The following is a 6,511-nucleotide window of genomic DNA, read 5'->3' on the forward strand; positions in this document are numbered from 1 at the left end:
TGTAGGCCTATGGACTGAACAAGAAACCACCAAAAATTTTAAACCAGTCATCGTTCTCACAACACTGAGGACCAGTCATTCGAAATGACTTCTCCATGCATTTTATGCATTGGTAAAAGCACTATGATGAAAAGTGTGATATGTTTTCAGGTATCTCCTATACTAATAGAGCCACATGCTCACCGATTTGCCACATGATGTAGGCCTATGGACAAAACAAGAAACCACCAAAAATTTTAACCAGTCATCGTTCTCACAACACTGAGGACCAGTCATTCGAAATGACTTCTCCATGCATTTTATGCATTGGTTAAAAGCACTATGATGAAAAGTGTGATATGTTTTCAGGTATCTCCTATACTAATAGAGCCACATGCTCACCGGTTTGCCACATGATGTAGGCCTATGGACTGAACAAGAAACCACCAAAAATTTTAACCAGTCATCGTTCTCACAACACTGAGGACCAGTCATTCGAAATGACTTCTCCATGCATTTTATGCATTGGTAAAAGCACTATGATGAAAAGTGTGATATGTTTTCAGGTATCTCCTATACTAATAGAGCCACATGCTCACCGGTTTGCCACATGATGTAGGCCTATGGACTGAACAAGAAACCACCAAAAATTTTAACCAGTCATCGTTCTCACAACACTGAGGACCAGTCATTCGAAATGACTTCTCCATGCATTTTCATGCATTGGTAAAAGCACTATGTTGTAAAAGCTGTGTGATATGTTTTCAGGTATCTCCTATTACTAATAGAGCCACATGCTCACCGGTTTGCCACATGATGTAGGCCTATGGACTGAACAAGAAACCACCAAAAATTTTAACCAGTCATCGTTCTCACAACACTGAGGGACCAGTCATTCGAAATGACTTCTCCATGCATTTTATGCATTGGTAAAAGCACTATGATGAAAAGTGTGATATGTTTTCAGGTATCTCCTATACTAATAGAGCCACATGCTCACCGGTTTGCCACATGATGTAGGGCCTATGGACTGAACAAGAAACCACCAAAATTTTAACCAGTCATCGTTCTCACAACACTGAGGACCAGTCATTCGAAATGACTTCTCCATGCATTTTATGCATTGGTAAAAGCACTATGATGAAAAGTGTGATATGTTTTCAGGTATCTCCTATACTAATAGAGCCACATGCTCACCGGTTTGCCACATGATGTAGGCCTATGGACTGAACAAGAAACCACCAAAAATTTTAACCAGTCATCGTTCTCACAACACTGAGGACCAGTCATTCGAAAATGACTTCTCCATGCATTTTATGCATTGGTAAAAGCACTATGATGAAAAGTGTGATATGTTTTCAGGTATCTCCTATACTAATAGAGCCACATGCTCACCGGTTTGCCACATGATGTAGGCCTATGGACTGAACAAGAAACCACCAAAAATTTTAACCAGTCATCGTTCTCACAACACTGAGGACCAGTCATTCGAAATGACTTCTCCATGCATTTTATGCATTGGTAAAAGCACTATGATGAAAAGTGTGATATGTTTTCAGGTATCTCCTATACTAATAGAGCCACATGCTCACCGGTTTGCCACATGATGTAGGCCTATGGACTGAACAAGAAACCACCAAAAATTTTAACCAGTCATCGTTCTCACAACACTGAGGACCAGTCATTCGAAATGACTTCTCCATGCATTTTATGCATTGTAAAAGCACTATGATGAAAAGTGTGATATGTTTTCAGGTATCTCCTATACTAATAGAGCCACATGCTCACCGGTTTGCCACATGATGTAGGCCTATGGACTGAACAAGAAACCACCAAAAATTTTAACCAGTCATCGTTCTCACAACACTGAGGACCAGTCATTCGAAATGACTTCTCCATGCATTTTATGCATTGGTAAAAAGCACTATGATGAAAAGTGTGATATGTTTTCAGGTATCTCCTATATCTAATAGAGCCACATGCTCACCGGTTTGCCACATGATGTAGGCCTATGGACTGAACAAGAAGACCACCAAAAATTTTAACCAGTCATCGTTCTCACAACACTGAGGACCAGTCATTCGAAATGACTTCTCCATGCATTTTATGCATTGGTAAAAGCACTATGATGAAAAGTGTGATATGTTTTCAGGTATCTCCTATACTAATAGAGCCACATGCTCACCGGTTTGCCACATGATGTAGGCCTATGGACTGAACAAGAAACCACCAAAAATTTTAACCAGTCATCGTTCTCACAACACTGAGGACCAGTCATTCGAAATGACTTCTCCATGCATTTTATGCATTGGTAAAAGCACTATGATGAAAAGTGTGATATGTTTTCAGGTATCTCCTATACTAATAGAGCCACATGCTCACCGGTTTGCCACATGATGTAGGCCTATGGACTGAACAAGAAACCACCAAAAATTTTAACCAGTCATCGTTCTCACAACACTGAGGACCAGTCATTCGAAATGACTTCTCCATGCATTTTATGCATGGTAAAAGCACTATGATGAAAAGTGTGATATGTTTTCAGGTATCTCCTATACTAATAGAGCCACATGCTCACGGTTTGCCACATGATGTAGGCCTATGGACTGAACAAGAAACCACCAAAAATTTTAACCAGTCATCGTTTCTCACAACACTGAGGACCAGGTCATTCGAAATGACTTCTTCTCCATGCATTTTATGCATTGGTAAAAGCACTATGATGAAAAGTGTGATATGTTTTCAGGTATCTCCTATACTAATAGAGCCACATGCTCACCGGTTTGCCACATGATGTAGGCCTATGGACTGAACAAGAAACCACCAAAAATTTTAACCAGTCATCGTTCTCACAACACTGAGGACCAGTCATTCGAAATGACTTCTCCATGCATTTTATGCATTGGTAAAAGCACTATGATGAAAAGTGTGATATGTTTTCAGGTATCTCCTATACTAATAGAGCCACATGCTCACCGGTTTGCCACATGATGTAGGCCTATGGACTGAACAAGAAACCACCAAAAATTTTAACCAGTCATCGTTCTCACAACACTGAGGACCAGTCATTCGAAATGACTTCTCCATGCATTTTATGCATTGGTAAAAGCACTATGATGAAAAGTGTGATATGTTTTCAGGTATCTCCTATACTAATAGAGCCACATGCTCACCGGTTTGCCACATGATGTAGGCCTATGGACTGAACAAGAAACCACCAAAAATTTTAACCAGTCATCGTTCTCACAACACTGAGGACCAGTCATTCGAAATGACTTCTCCATGCATTTTATGCATTGGTAAAAGCACTATGATGAAAAGTGTGATATGTTTTCAGGTATCTCCTATACTAATAGAGCCACATGCTCACCGGTTTGCCACATGATGTAGGCCTATGGACTGAACAAGAAACCACCAAAAATTTTAACCAGTCATCGTTCTCACAACACTGAGGACCAGTCATTCGAAATGACTTCTCCATGCATTTTATGCATTGGTAAAAGCACTATGATGAAAAGTGTGATATGTTTTCAGGTATCTCCTATACTAATAGAGCCACATGCTCACCGGTTTGCCACATGATGTAGGCCTATGGACTGAACAAGAAACCACCAAAAATTTTAACCAGTCATCGTTCTCACAACACTGAGGACCAGTCATTCGAAATGACTTCTCCATGCATTTTATGCATTGGTAAAAGCACTATGATGAAAAGTGTGATATGTTTTCAGGTATCTCCTATACTAATAGAGCCACATGCTCACCGGTTTGCCACATGATGTAGGCCTATGGACTGAACAAGAAACCACCAAAAATTTTAACCAGTCATCGTTCTCACAACACTGAGGACCAGTCATTCGAAATGACTTCTCCATGCATTTTATGCATTGGTAAAAGCACTATGATGAAAAGTGTGATATGTTTTCAGGTATCTCCTATACTAATAGAGCCACATGCTCACCGGTTTGCCACATGATGTAGGCCTATGGACTGAACAAGAAACCACCAAAAATTTTAACCAGTCATCGTTCTCACAACACTGAGGACCAGTCATTCGAAATGACTTCTCCATGCATTTTATGCATTGGTAAAAGCACTATGATGAAAAGTGTGATATGTTTTCAGGTATCTCCTATACTAATAGAGCCACATGCTCACCGGTTTGCCACATGATGTAGGCCTATGGACTGAACAAGAAACCACCAAAAATTTTAACCAGTCATCGTTCTCACAACACTGAGGACCAGTCATTCGAAATGACTTCTCCATGCATTTTATGCATTGGTAAAAGCACTATGATGAAAAGTGTGATATGTTTTCAGGTATCTCCTATACTAATAGAGCCACATGCTCACCGGTTTGCCACATGATGTAGGCCTATGGACTGAACAAGAAACCACCAAAAATTTTAACCAGTCATCGTTCTCACAACACTGAGGACCAGTCATTCGAAATGACTTCTCCATGCATTTTATGCATTGGTAAAAGCACTATGATGAAAAGTGTGATATGTTTTCAGGTATCTCCTATACTAATAGAGCCACATGCTCACCGGTTTGCCACATGATGTAGGCCTATGGACTGAACAAGAAACCACCAAAAATTTTAACCAGTCATCGTTCTCACAACACTGAGGACCAGTCATTCGAAATGACTTCTCCATGCATTTTATGCATTGGTAAAAGCACTATGATGAAAAGTGTGATATGTTTTCAGGTATCTCCTATACTAATAGAGCCACATGCTCACCGGTTTGCCACATGATGTAGGCCTATGGACTGAACAAGAAACCACCAAAAATTTTAACCAGTCATCGTTCTCACAACACTGAGGACCAGTCATTCGAAATGACTTCTCCATGCATTTTATGCATTGGTAAAAGCACTATGATGAAAAGTGTGATATGTTTTCAGGTATCTCCTATACTAATAGAGCCACATGCTCACCGGTTTGCCACATGATGTAGGCCTATGGACTGAACAAGAAACCACCAAAAATTTTAACCAGTCATCGTTCTCACAACACTGAGGACCAGTCATTCGAAATGACTTCTCCATGCATTTTATGCATTGGTAAAAGCACTATGATGAAAAGTGTGATATGTTTTCAGGTATCTCCTATACTAATAGAGCCACATGCTCACCGGTTTGCCACATGATGTAGGCCTATGGACTGAACAAGAAACCACCAAAAATTTTAACCAGTCATCGTTCTCACAACACTGAGGACCAGTCATTCGAAATGACTTCTCCATGCATTTTATGCATTGGTAAAAGCACTATGATGAAAAGTGTGATATGTTTTCAGGTATCTCCTATACTAATAGAGCCACATGCTCACCGGTTTGCCACATGATGTAGGCCTATGGACTGAACAAGAAACCACCAAAAATTTTAACCAGTCATCGTTCTCACAACACTGAGGACCAGTCATTCGAAATGACTTCTCCATGCATTTTATGCATTGGTAAAAGCACTATGATGAAAAGTGTGATATGTTTTCAGGTATCTCCTATACTAATAGAGCCACATGCTCACCGGTTTGCCACATGATGTAGGCCTATGGACTGAACAAGAAACCACCAAAAATTTTAACCAGTCATCGTTCTCACAACACTGAGGACCAGTCATTCGAAATGACTTCTCCATGCATTTTATGCATTGGTAAAAGCACTATGATGAAAAGTGTGATATGTTTTCAGGTATCTCCTATACTAATAGAGCCACATGCTCACCGGTTTGCCACATGATGTAGGCCTATGGACTGAACAAGAAACCACCAAAAATTTTAACCAGTCATCGTTCTCACAACACTGAGGACCAGTCATTCGAAATGACTTCTCCATGCATTTTATGCATTGGTAAAAGCACTATGATGAAAAGTGTGATATGTTTTCAGGTATCTCCTATACTAATAGAGCCACATGCTCACCGGTTTGCCACATGATGTAGGCCTATGGACTGAACAAGAAACCACCAAAAATTTTAACCAGTCATCGTTCTCACAACACTGAGGACCAGTCATTCGAAATGACTTCTCCATGCATTTTATGCATTGGTAAAAGCACTATGATGAAAAGTGTGATATGTTTTCAGGTATCTCCTATACTAATAGAGCCACATGCTCACCGGTTTGCCACATGATGTAGGCCTATGGACTGAACAAGAAACCACCAAAAATTTTAACCAGTCATCGTTCTCACAACACTGAGGACCAGTCATTCGAAATGACTTCTCCATGCATTTTATGCATTGGTAAAAGCACTATGATGAAAAGTGTGATATGTTTTCAGGTATCTCCTATACTAATAGAGCCACATGCTCACCGGTTTGCCACATGATGTAGGCCTATGGACTGAACAAGAAACCACCAAAAATTTTAACCAGTCATCGTTCTCACAACACTGAGGACCAGTCATTCGAAATGACTTCTCCATGCATTTTATGCATTGGTAAAAGCACTATGATGAAAAGTGTGATATGTTTTCAGGTATCTCCTATACTAATAGAGCCACATGCTCACCGGTTTGCCA

The sequence above is a fragment of the Ranitomeya imitator genome, unplaced genomic scaffold (genome assembly GCF_032444005.1).
Source record: "Ranitomeya imitator isolate aRanImi1 unplaced genomic scaffold, aRanImi1.pri SCAFFOLD_569, whole genome shotgun sequence".
In the NCBI taxonomy this organism is placed as follows: Eukaryota; Metazoa; Chordata; class Amphibia; order Anura; family Dendrobatidae; genus Ranitomeya; species Ranitomeya imitator.